At 47.6% G+C, this 12,799-nt stretch overlaps 1 protein-coding gene across 1 annotated transcript in view; it reads right to left on the minus strand.

Moving 5' to 3' along the window:
- Nucleotides 1-12,799, minus strand: part of KRIT1 (KRIT1 ankyrin repeat containing) — a 188,473-nt gene that overhangs the window by 52,305 nt on the left and 123,369 nt on the right.

The following is a 12,799-nucleotide window of genomic DNA, read 5'->3' on the forward strand; positions in this document are numbered from 1 at the left end:
AATGAAGAGAAGCTAGCATATACTTTGGCAATCCTGCATATAAGCGAGTTGCAATAGTCTAATGTGTTCAGAAGGAATGCTTGCACTATTGCTCTAAAATTGGGAACTGGTAGCAGATATTTTAGGGAATGAAGAATCTGGAGCTTAAAAAATGCTGACTTAATAATGGCTCATGACTGAGGTTTTAAGTCGAAAGCAGAGTCAAGCATTAAGCCAAGATCTCGAATTACAAGCATGAGGGTAAGAGATATCCCTTCTATAATAATTTCTGGCAACTGGACTTTACCTGGATTTCTGCTTAGCCATACAGCCTCAGTTTTGGCAAGATTGGGAGTAAGACCATGTTGTTTAAGCTTTGGCGACGCGCCAGGGTGGCTGCGCGCCGCTGCAGGGCCGATTAAGAAGGCCCCTCTGAAGTACCCGGCTGATGATGTCAGGGGAGAGTTCAGGCTGCCCGTGGCTGGGGCTCTGTTGGAGCTAATTCCACATTGCTCCCGGTTGGGAATCAGGGCCTCCGCTCACCTCTCTCTCTCTCCCAGCCCCGGATCACACTCCGCTGCAGTACCGATTAAGAGGGCCCCTCTGAAGTCCCCGGCTAATGAAATCAGGGGCGGGTTCAAGCTGCCCGCTGCTGGGGCTCCGTCGGAGCTAGTTCCACTTTGCTCCCAGCTGGGAGTCAGGGCCTCCGCTCACCTCTCTCTCTCCCAGCCCCCCAGCTGCTGGGTTTTATCTTGCAACTTTTGTAAAGAGTTAGACATGTATTGTACCATATATTTATTTATAACCATTTGATATTCTGCCTTTTCTTTTTTTTTTAAATTCTTTATTTATCAGTTTTTCAATTAACATCATTTTTGCAATACAGAAATTATGGAAGTATCAATAGTAACAAAGAAAGAAACATAATTTACTAAATCCTATCACATTACATCACCATCCTATTTCAATCGAAATGTTTCCATTTATCCAAAAATCAATACAATTAATGGGAGAACTCCATGGAATTTAAAGAGAGAATTATAGGAAATAACAATTCTAAAGTAAGGGAATGGCCTTTTACAGGCTACACAACAAAATACTTCACATATTAGTGGGAGTCGATGTGGCTGGTTTTCTCAAATCAATAAAAGACTTTAATTGTTCAGAAGAAAAAAGAATAAAGGTATCTACCCCTTTGTTAAGCACACATTTACACAGAAATATATTCTGCCTTTTCTAATAGATAGATCAAGGTGGATTAAATAAAGTAAAAAGGAGAAGGTACAGAGAAGGGTGACTAAAATGAAAAAGAGGATGGAACAGCTCCCCTATGAGGAAAGACTAAAGAGATTAGGACTGTTCAGCCTGGAGAAGAGATGGCTGAAGGGGGATATGATAGAGGTGTTTAAAATCATGAGAGTTATAGAACAGGTAAATGTGAATCGGTTATTTACTCTCAGATAATAGAAGGACTAGGGGGCACTCCATGAGTTAGCATGTGGCACATTTAAAACTAATCGGAGAAAGTTCTTTTTCACTCAACGCACAATTAAACTCTGGAATTTGTTGCCAGGGGGCGTCATGGTGGGAACCTTGGGGGTGTTCCACCACATGATATCACAAGCTCAGGATATTTAAACTCAATTCACATTTCCAGCTACGAGTTAGCAAGGAATCCTCCATGTTGATCTCTCCTCGTTACCAGACGCCTCCGCTCTGTGTACGCTTGCTCCAGGATGACTCAGGTACCTGCTCCACGGGGGCCTTGCCTCGCTCCTCTTTATCCTCCGGGGTATTTGCTACCAACAAGGACGCCTAAGGTACCCATTCCTCGGGGGCCTTGCCTTGCTCCTTTTTCACCCTTCGGGGTTGCCTATCTGTTACCAGGGCGGTTACGGTACCCACTCCTCGGGGATCTCTCCTACTACAACTACCAGCATCAGAGTGAGTACTGCCGCTCCAGTTCTGTCTTTGCTTGTCTCATCTCTCTCTCTCTCCATAGATTCCCGATCTACCCTGCACTGCGGGCCTGGTGAGACTGTGGAACTGCCATTCCACTCTGCTACATACAGACGGAACCTTATCATCTGGGTCTCCTCTCCTAGCTGGAATCCTCACTTGATCCTCTGGTTACCATCTACGTTTCAGTACAATAAAGATATATCTCTGTGTCCATCTCTGCCTAGAGCTAGCCTATCGCTGCAAGTCCCCATAGGGCTCTGCCCTGTGAGAGGTGTCATCTCTTACAGCGACCAAGGGCCCACACTTCAATGTCCAAAGTACAACAGGTAGCTAAGTCCATGGACCTGGCACAGCTCGCAGCCTTACAGGCCATTCCTGGCCTGGCCCAGTGGATTATAGAGCAACAGAAATATCTGGAGACACTAGCTGCCGCTTTCAACCAGCTGAACGCCTGACTGAATACGCCGACGGTTCCAGAGAAAGATTCTTCTCCTCAAGTGGTTGCAGTTCGCACTACTGTCCACTACCAGCTCCTACATGCTTCTCTGGTGATGCCCAGATGTGCAGGGGTTTTATTAATCAGTGCTGTATGCACTTTTCATTGCAACCTAACTATTTTCCCAATGCAGTTTCCAAGACTACGTATATCCTATTGCTACTTAATGGAAGAGCCCTGGCCTGGGCTTCACCCCTCTGGGAATGCAATGACCATGTTTTGAATGATCTGACTGACTTCTTGAACCTGTTCAAATCCATCATTGATGATCCAGCACGTCAGACCATTGCAGGGTCTACTCTTCTTCACCTTCAACAAGGAAGCAAGCCTTTACCAGACTATGTTATTGAACTCAAGACACTAGCCTCTGAACTTCATTTGGATTTGGGATGACTACATGCTATATTTTTAGAGGGCCTCAACTCTCTTATAAAAGACGAACTAGCAGCTCGTGACCTGCCTGACACTCTGGAATCTCTCATTGATCTAGCTGGAAGAGTTGATCGCCGGATACACGACCGGACACAAGAAGCCAAGAGTCACAAGAAGCACCCTACGGGAGGTAATCGCCCTCAAGCCATGCACATGACTTCAGCCCAATCTTCTGCATCCAGTGAAGAAGAGGAACCTATGCAGCTAGGACGCAGTCACCTGACTTCTAAAGAGAGACATTTTCGCAGTCGCTCAGGTCTCTGTATGTACTGCGGCCAATCTGGCCATGCTGTCCAGGCCTGCCCTATTTGTCCAGGAAAAGGCCAGACCTAGGATCTGCTGGAGGACTCCTTCTAGGTCTAACTGCACCTACTCCTCCATTATCTCTCCCCGTCTCTCTCATCTCTGGAGGCCTTGAATTCTCTACACTCGCATTCATGGACTTCGGTGTGGGAGGAAACTTTATGCTAAAAAGAATTGCAGACCATCTGTGAATTCCTACTACACCCATGGCTACCCCTCTGCTACTGTCTTCTATACATGGAGAACCACTTCCAGGGGAGGTATCGCTTACCAATCAGCCCATTTGCCTTTGCACTGGGGCCTTACACACTGAGAACATCTTTCTTGCTCCTTAAGAAGGCTATTCACCCCGTGGTACTCGGCCTACCATGGCTACAGGAACACACACCTCAGTTCAATTGGGCCACCATGGAGTCTCCGAGTGGGGCCCTGGCTGTCATGATCGCTGTTTAGCAAACGTTTCACCACTGCCCTGCATGACGACAACTCCCTCATTACCTGGGTGACCTCCGCAATATGCGTCCTTTCAGGACGTCTTCTCCAAACAAGCAGCAGATGTGTTACCTCTGCACAGGACCTTTGATTGTGCAATAAATCTCAAGCCTAATTCAGAGCCTCCCAAGGGAAGGGTATATTCCCTCTCAATAACAGAGACTGAGGCCATGTTGGTCTTTATCCAAGAAAACCTGCAAAAGGGGTTTATTAGACCTTCTAAGTCCCCAGCTGGCGCGGGGTTCTTTTTTGTTGGAAAAAAAGACGGATCTCTTCGCCCCTGTATCGATTACAGAGGTCTCAATGAAATCACCATCAAGGATCGCTACCCTCTATTGTTGATAACCAAGATGTTTGACAGACTTCAGGGGGCCAAGGTGTTTACTAAGCTGGACTTAAAAAGGACCTACAACTTGGTCCAAATCTGTCACAGGGATGAGTGGAAGACAGCTTTTAACACCTGTGATGGACACTTCGAATACTTAGTCATACCTTTTGGATTGCGCAATGCACCAGCGGTGTTCCAGAATATGATGAATGATATTCTGCGAGATTTACTGTACCAGTGTGTAGTGGTATATTTAGATGACATCCTGATTTTCTCTCAGGACCTCCAGACCCACCAGATGGATGTGATAAAGGTACTACAAAGGCTACATGACAATCGCCTTTATGTGAAGCTCGAGAAGTGTGCTTTTCATCAGGAATCAGTGCCATTTCTGGGGTACATCGTTTCCAAGAATGGTTTCCAGATGGACCCTCAAAAGCTGAAGAGCATTCAAGAGTGGCCTCAACCCACTGGCTTAAAATCCTTACGCCGTTTCCTCTGCTTCACAAACTATTACCATACCTTCATCAAGCACTACTCCACTCTAACAGCACCACTTACGGCCATGATCAGGAAAGGAGCGGATCCATCCTGATGGTCTACTGAGGCTGTTGCAGCCTTCCAGACACTCAAAGAAGCCTTCCAAACCAAGCCTTGTCTTTGCTACCCCAATCCTCTATGTCCTTTCGACGTCGACGTGGGAGCAGTATTAAGCCAATATAGTGATGCCAATGTTCTCCATCCCTGCTCCATCTTCTCACAACGATTCTTGCCCGCTGAGAAGAATTATGGAATTGGAGATAAAGAATTGCTAGCTATAAAATTGGCCTTTGAAGAATGGCGTCCATGGCTGGAAGGTGCGCAGCACCAAATGGTGTATACCGATCATAAAAATTTGGAATATCTATGACATGCTCAACGCCTTAATCACTGGCAAGCGAGGTGGTCGTTTTTCAATCACTTTGACTTGTTACTGAAATATTGTCCTGCTGAGAAGAATGTCAGAGCAGACACTCTTTCGCGCGCCTTCTCTACGGTGGACATACCCGATGAGCCTCTTCACATCATCAGCTCGGAGAAGGTGGTCTTAGCAGCCACGCACACCGTCCCCGCTGGGAAAACAGTGATGCCACCAGGAATGAGGAAGAAATTACTAAAGTGGGCACATGACTCCCGTCTGGCAGCCCTCCCAGGCAAAAATGTACATTGTCTATGCTCTGTTTCTATTGGTGGCCTACCATGAAGACTGATGCCCAAGCCTACGTGGCTTCCTGCACCACCTGTGCTAGACAAAAACCTCCTGCAGGACGTCCCTGGGGTCTCCTCCAACCTCTGGGGCAGATTTAAAATTTTACACGCGCGGGGTACACCTGATTTTATAACATGTGCGCCCTGCCCCCAATCTGCCCATTTTCGAAAGCCCCGGGACATATGCGCGTCGCGGGGCTTGCGCGCGCCACCAAGCCTATGCAAAATAGGCTCGGTGCGAGCAGGGGTAGGTTTTCGGGGGTTACGCGCGTAACTTACGCCCGTAACCCTTTGAAAGTCTACCCCTCTGCCTGTACCAGAGGAACCTTGGACACACATCGCGATCGATTTCATGGGGGACTTACCTTCTTCTGCTGGAAACAATACGATCTGGGTAACCGTCAATTGGTTTTAAAAAATGGCACATTTTGTGGCCCTGCCAGGATTACCATCTGCTGCAGAACTGGCTAAATTATTCATGAAGCACATCTTTCGCCTCCACCCAAACACATTTTGTCTGATAGATGCATCCAGTTTACCGCAAACTTCTGGAGAGCTCTGTGTTGGAAGTTCGACATTGCGTTGGATCTAACCTCGGCCTATCACCCGCAGTCCAATGGCCAAACAGAGCGATTGAATTGGATGCTCAAACAATTTTTACGCTCATATGTGAATACTAGAATTAGTGACTGGGCAGAATTACTTCCTTGGGCCGAATTCAGCCTAAACTCACATCCAGCTGCTGCCACGGGATCAACACCCTTTCAAGTGGTATATGGCCGCCAACCATTACCTCCATTACCTCTACCACTCTCTGTGACATCTCCAGCAGCTCAAGCCACTGCAATGGAATTACAACAATTGTGGAAACAGACTAAAGAACTGCTCCTCAAAGCGGGAGAAAGAGCCAAGAAGACTTAATACGCTCACCACAGGAAGGCTCCTCAATTTCAGCCTGGGGATAAAGTATGGATTAGTACAAAGTTCCTCCACTTGAAGCTGCCATCTGCACGGTTTGCTCTGTGGTACGTTGGACCTTTTGCTGTCCTCCGATGCCTTGAGAATTTGACCTACAGTTTGAAGCTACCGCCTTCCATGAAAATTCATAATGCCTTTTACGTGGCCCTACCTCTCGTACTGTCTGAATTCTCCAGCAAAGCTCAGGAACCTACACCGCTTGATGCAGAACATATTGCATATATGGTTGATGACATCCTGGATGTATGCAAGAGAGGTAAACGATGGAAGTACCTTATCTCCTGGATAGGATATGGACTGGAGGAGAACTCCTGGGAGCCCATGGCCAATATCCTGGATAAAGACATGCTCCGATGCTTCCATCAGTCTCATCCTTGTGAGCCGAAACCCCCTTGGGGGGGGGCCCTTGGAAGGGGGGATACTGTTGCGCCGGTCACAGATTACTGCACCTTCTGTTGCTTACCTTTTTTCTGCCTAAATCTGTGTTGTAATTACGTGTGTTTTGGTGGATCCTTGGGTGCTGTGGAGATGACCATGCCACGGGGAGGAGCCCCGTGCGGAGTTACAGTACTGGGCTAGACTCTTATACACAAAACACCGGAATTGAACTCTTTATTATACAGCTTGAAGATGGCCACTGGGTGGCAGTAGTGAGTTGCAGTCTTGGGGACCTCGGCAGAGGGAGCCCTTCTCTCTTGGACGATGTCAGGAGGTTCCGCAGCAGGTTACCCAGCGAGGAGTTACTGTGGATGAGATAGATTGAGAAGTAGAATACTCACTCGGTGTTAGCTGTAGGTTTGCGATTCCACCAGATAAGTTGTAGAAGGTACAGGCACTGAGGCAGGGAGAGCAGGCCCTTGAGGAGCGAGTACCTGTTCCCTGAAAGACACCTGAAATAAAGCAGAGGGCCCCCGAGGAGCGGGTACCCAAGTTAGTAGATACCCCGAAGGGCAGAAGGAGAGCTTCCAGCGGCAGCACGGAAGCGGCAGAGTAGCACAGACAGGAACGAATTTGAGTCCTTGCCAACTCAACGAGCTAGCAAATCTGTGAAAGTAATATACCCGGATGAGATGATGTCAGGATGAGGGAATGCCTTCGAGGTTTGCGCCAAGGGTAGTACAAAGACGTGAGTGCCACGTGCACGCGCACCCTAGTAGGTAGCTGGGAGGAGCAATGGCAGGAGGCTGCACTATAGCCGTTCTGGGGACGCCAGAGTGGTCGGCTTGTAGACGCTGCAGTAGCCATCTTGCCCAGGTAAGTGGGAGGAGCCGAGAATAAGGTGAGGCAAGCGGGGCGAAGCCGTCAAAGACCAACGGATGCAACACTCCGCGCACCTTGGGAAGATGGCTGCCTCTGCTTTTCTACGCCAACCCCTCTGGCATCCCTAGACCGGCATGGGTGATTGCGTTCGCCATCCCGGGATCACCTAGGACATGCGTGCGCAATCCCGTCCTTTACGTATGTCATGGCGGGAACCTCGGGGTCGTCCCCACCACATGACTCACAAGCTCAGGATATTTAAACTCAATTCACAATTCCAGCTACGAGTTAGCAAGGAATCCTCTATGCTGATCTCTCCTCGTTACCAGACACCTCCCCTCTGTGTACTCTCGCTCCAGGACGACTCAGGTACCCGCTCCATGGGGGTCGTGCCTCACTCCTCTTTACCCTCTGGGGTTATCTGCTACCAACAAGGACGCTTAAGGCACCTGCTCCTCGGGGGCCTTGCCTCACTCCTTTTCACCCTTCAGGGTTGCCTATCTGTTACCAGAACGGTTACTGTATCCACTCCTCGGGGCCTTGCTCGTCCGAGACCTCCGCTCCTCGGGCTCTCTCCTACTACAACCACCAGTATCAGAGTGAGTACTGCCGCTCCAGTTCTGTCTTTGCTTGTCTCATTTCTCTCTCCATAGACTCCTGATCTACCCTGCACTGCGAGCCTGGTGAGACTGTGGAACTGTCATTCTACTCTGCTACATTCAGATGGAACCTTATCATCTGGGTCTCCTCTCCTAGCTGGAATCCTCACACGATCCTTAGGTTACCATCTACATTGCAGTGCAATAAAGATATATCTCTGTGTCCATCTCTGCCTAGAGCTAGCCTATCGATGCAAGTCCCCACAGGACTCCGCCCTGTTGGAGGTGTCATCTCTTACAGTGACCAAGGGCCCATGCTTCAATGTCCAAAGTACAACACCGGGGCATCCCCAACTCCTTTGTTGTACGCTGAGATAGCACTCAGGTGTACCCTTCACCGAAGAAGTCTGGAGACCAGAGTCTGAAAGGTGCCGGAGATAGTCTAGTAGAGATGGTGTGGGGCAGGAAAAGGGGTCGATACCTTTTTGAATGCACCATGTAGTGAATCTATTCCACTTAGAACGATAGGATTTTCATGTGGAAGGCTTTCGTGAGGCTACAAGCACTTGAGAGACATCAGTTGAAAGATTGAGCGGTTGCAGGATCAAGCTTTCAACATCCAGGCTGTGAGGGATAGGGTTTGAAGGTTCGGATGGCGTAACATGCCTTGGTTCTGAGTTATGAGAGTGGGCGCTATGCCCAGACGAATGGGTTCTCCGATCGAGAGGTCGAGAAGCATGGGAAACCACACTTGTCGAGGCCAGTATGGGGCTATGAGTATCATTGACCCTTTTGTTGTAGATTCACTAGAGTTTTGGCTATCAGCGGTATCGGGAGATACACGTATAGGAGACCTGTGTTCCAGGGGCGAGCGAAGGCGTTCATGGCTAACTTGTTTTGTGGCCTGTGCAGGGAGCAGAATCTGTCCACTTTGTGATTCAAATCGGATGCAAAGAGGTCTATCGTTAGTTGACCCCAGCGTTGGAAGATTCTGGTCGTTACCACAGGATCCAGAGACCATTCGTGGAGATGGAACTGTTGGCTGAAGCGATCTGCTACCACGTTCTGTATGCCTGCCAGATAAGTGACCCGTAGATACATGGAGTGTGCAAGGGCCCAGGCCCAGAACTGCGCGGCTTCCTGGCAGAGGAGATAAGAGCCTGTGTTGCCATGCTTGTTCAGGTACCACATTGCAACTGTGTTGTCTGTTTGTATGAGAACAGTCTTGTGTGAAAGGCAGTCTTTGAACGCATATAGAGCATAACGTATAGCTCGAAGCTCTAGGAAGTTGATCTGAAACGTTGCTTCGAGCTGTGTCCAAGTACCTTGAGTTTGAAGATTGTTCACATGAGCTCCCCAATCTAAGGTGGATGCGTCTGTGGTCAAAGTTATTTGCAGAACAACAGCCTGGCCATAGGAGTGACGTGGACTGTGGAAGCCATGTGGCCCAGCAACGTTAGGAATTGATGGGCTAATGCTGTGTGTTTTGAGCGCAGAGACGTTGCTAGCTTGAGGAATGTGTCTACGTGGTCGTTGGGTAGGAAGGCCTTTGCGACTGTGGTGTCCAAGTCTCTCTAATGAAAGTTAGGAGATGAGTTGGAGTTAGGTGGGATTTTTGATAGTTTATGAGAAATCCCAACGAGTGTAGCAGATGGGTAGTGGGCTTAAGAGTGTCGAGAGCTCTTTGCTTTGATTGGCTCTTGATTAGCCAGTCGTCGAGGTAAGGAAAGACATGTATGCTTTTCCTGCATAGATAGGCTGCAGCAACTGCTAGGCATTTTGTAAATACCTGGGGTGCTGAGGCCAGTCTGAAAGGCAGAACCCGGTACTGAAAATATTGATGTCCCACTAGGAACCGTAGATACTTGCGGTGAGGTGGGAAGATTGGAATGTGAGCCTAAGTGTCTTGAGGATCCAGATAACAGAGCCAATCTCCTTTTTGCAAAAGGGGAAGCATGGTGCCCAAGGACACCATCCTGAATTTTTCTTTTCATAGAAATCTGTTGAGATTGCGGAGGTCTAAGATGGGGTGGAGGCCGCCTGATTTCTTTGGAATGCGAAAATAGTGGGAGTAGAACTCTCTGCCCTGCTGTGCCCGGGGCACAGGTTCCACCGCCCTGGTGCTCAGAAGAGTGGACAGTTCTGACTCTAGAAGAGCTGTGTGATCTTTGTGAATCCATAGTGGATTGGGTGGTGAATCCTGGGGTACCGTGAGAAAGTTTAGATGGTATCCCTGGGTTGTGATGGAAATAACCCATTGGTCTGTGGTGATGTTGAGCCAATTGGTTATGAAATGATGAATTCGACCTCCTACTGGTAAATCTGGTTCAGGATTTGTGTGTGTGTGTGGGGGGGCTGCTATTCTCTGGAAAGGTTTCAAAATCCAGATGCTTGGCCTGTTTGTGGAGTAGGCTGAGGACTGGATGTTTTAGGTTGTCGAGGATGCCCTCTTTGAGACGGCCTACCTGTCCTCATGCAAGATGTAGGTGGGTAGTATCTGCGTGGGCGATAAAATGGTTTTTTAGGGTCCCTTCTTGATCTTCTTGCAGAAGAAGGGGCTTCGGTAGTCACTGTTGATAACTGACGCAGTGTTTCATTGTGGTCTTTCAATTGAGACACTGCATCTTGTATTTTGTCACTGAATAGATTTTCACCGGTGCAAGGTAAATCTGCAAGTCTGTCCTGGATTTCAGGTCTCAGGTCAGAGGCTTTTAGCCAGGCCCATCTCCTGGCACTAATTCCTGTCACTGACATTCGAGAAGTTGTCTCAAAGGAGTCGTAAGCAGCACGAACTTCATGTTTACCAGCCTCAAGGCCTTTATGTAATATGGCATTGAGAGCGTCTTGTTGTTGTTAAGGAAGTGAGTCGGCTACTTCCTGAATCTGTTTCCACAGATTCCTCTGGTACTGTGTCATGTAAAGTTGGTATGCAGCTATCCATGACACCAGCATAGATCCTTGAAACATTTTGCGACCTAATATGTCAAGGAATTTTTTATCTTTACCAGGTTAGGACATCGTGCTCACATCCGAGACACATTACACAGACTTTATGAGGGTCTGTGATGGACATGGTGCTATTACAGTCCGGGCACAGACGGAACCCCGATGCCATGGCCTTCAAAAAACTCGAGCTGCGGTATGGTCGACTGCCAGTAGGTCGCGAGGGCCAAACTCGATGGAAATAGACCGAAAATGGGTAAAAACGTACCGGAGTACCGCGGAGTCAAAAATTCGAAGGAGGGACCCCTGTGGGGTATGAAACTTTTTAATAATTCCATGAGGAAAATTCCTGTCAGGAATCTCTGTAGAGCTTCTTAACCGTGTGGCTATACTGCTGCGCGGAAAAAAGAAGACTGAAGGGGGACCCCTGCTGGCTGCAAGGTTAGTGCCATGCTGGGCATGCCCAGTAGGGGCCAGTCAAAGTTCTGGAAACTTTGACAGAAGTTTTCCTTGATTGGGCTCCATCCTGATGATGTCACCCATATGTGAGGACTAACATCCTGCTTGAATAACAGATACGGATGAGCCTCGAGAGAAAATTTCCTCTGTGATACAGAAGTGGAATGAGGATTTGCAGTTTACATTGGATGATACTGACTGGGATGTGATTTGGTTGGTGGCCCATTCTGTTTCTAAATGTGCAAAGAAGGTTAACTTTATGGTTAAGTTGTTGAATAGAGTATATCGACACCTGACCTTTTTCACTACCTTCTTGTGCTCTGCCTCCCCACTGTGCTGGCGAGGCTGTGGGCTGGATGGCATGTACCTACATGTCTGGTGGTCATCCCTTCAGTACTAGCATTTTGGGGGGACGTGGTACGAGAGATTAGGTTGATATGTAAAACCCGGTTTTCATTAATGCCCAGTTGGGGTTACTTGGCTATTGGCGTGATATTGATGTTATTTTAAATGGTCATGATGAAATTCTAATTAACTACTGTGTTCATGCAGCTCAGCATACTTTTGCATTAGTATGGAAGGGGATATATCGTTCAATGGCAGTCACAGCTAACTGATATTGATTTATAAAGAAGATCAAATACTTGTTGCAGGGGAAGATCAAATACTTGTTGAAAGGGAAACTGGATAAATATGAGAAAATTGGATAAATATGAAAATTGTACTTATTTGAAAAAGCAATTTTTGTCAATGGCAAATGGAGGAGGGGGGTTTTCATGGTCATTGTATGGGTCAGATGGATCTTTTGACTGCATGTACCCCGGTACCTTGATTTCCATGATCTTGGTTGTTTATTTGACAATAATTGTATTGTATTTTTGGGTACGCAGTTTAAAAAAAAAAAATGAAAAGAAACCATAAGGAAAAAATTTGGCACACGGCTGAAGGAAAGAGAACAAAAACCATGCCTTTTGCACCAGCAGTGGCTGCACAAAGACCTTCTCAGGTTTACTTAGCTCTGACGGAGCTTTTCCATCTTGGTGCTGCTGGATGATATCACCCATTTATGTGGCTGATTACTGTCTTGCTTGTCCACTGAGAATGTACTTTCTTATGTGGCAATACATAGCAGAGATGCCAAATAAAAGAACAATTAATCTGGTGCTGCAGCCACTGTTCCCTCTAAACCGCGCATGCACAGAGGTCACGAACCTCGCACACACAGGAAAACATAGCCCGCACAAAAATTCCTGATTTTTTTGCATTATACCAGCTTGTAGTGGACAAATGTGAACTTAACTTATAAAAAGTTGCATAAAA

This window comes from Rhinatrema bivittatum, chromosome 2 (assembly GCF_901001135.1).
Source record: "Rhinatrema bivittatum chromosome 2, aRhiBiv1.1, whole genome shotgun sequence".
NCBI classification, from domain to species: domain Eukaryota; kingdom Metazoa; phylum Chordata; class Amphibia; order Gymnophiona; family Rhinatrematidae; genus Rhinatrema; species Rhinatrema bivittatum.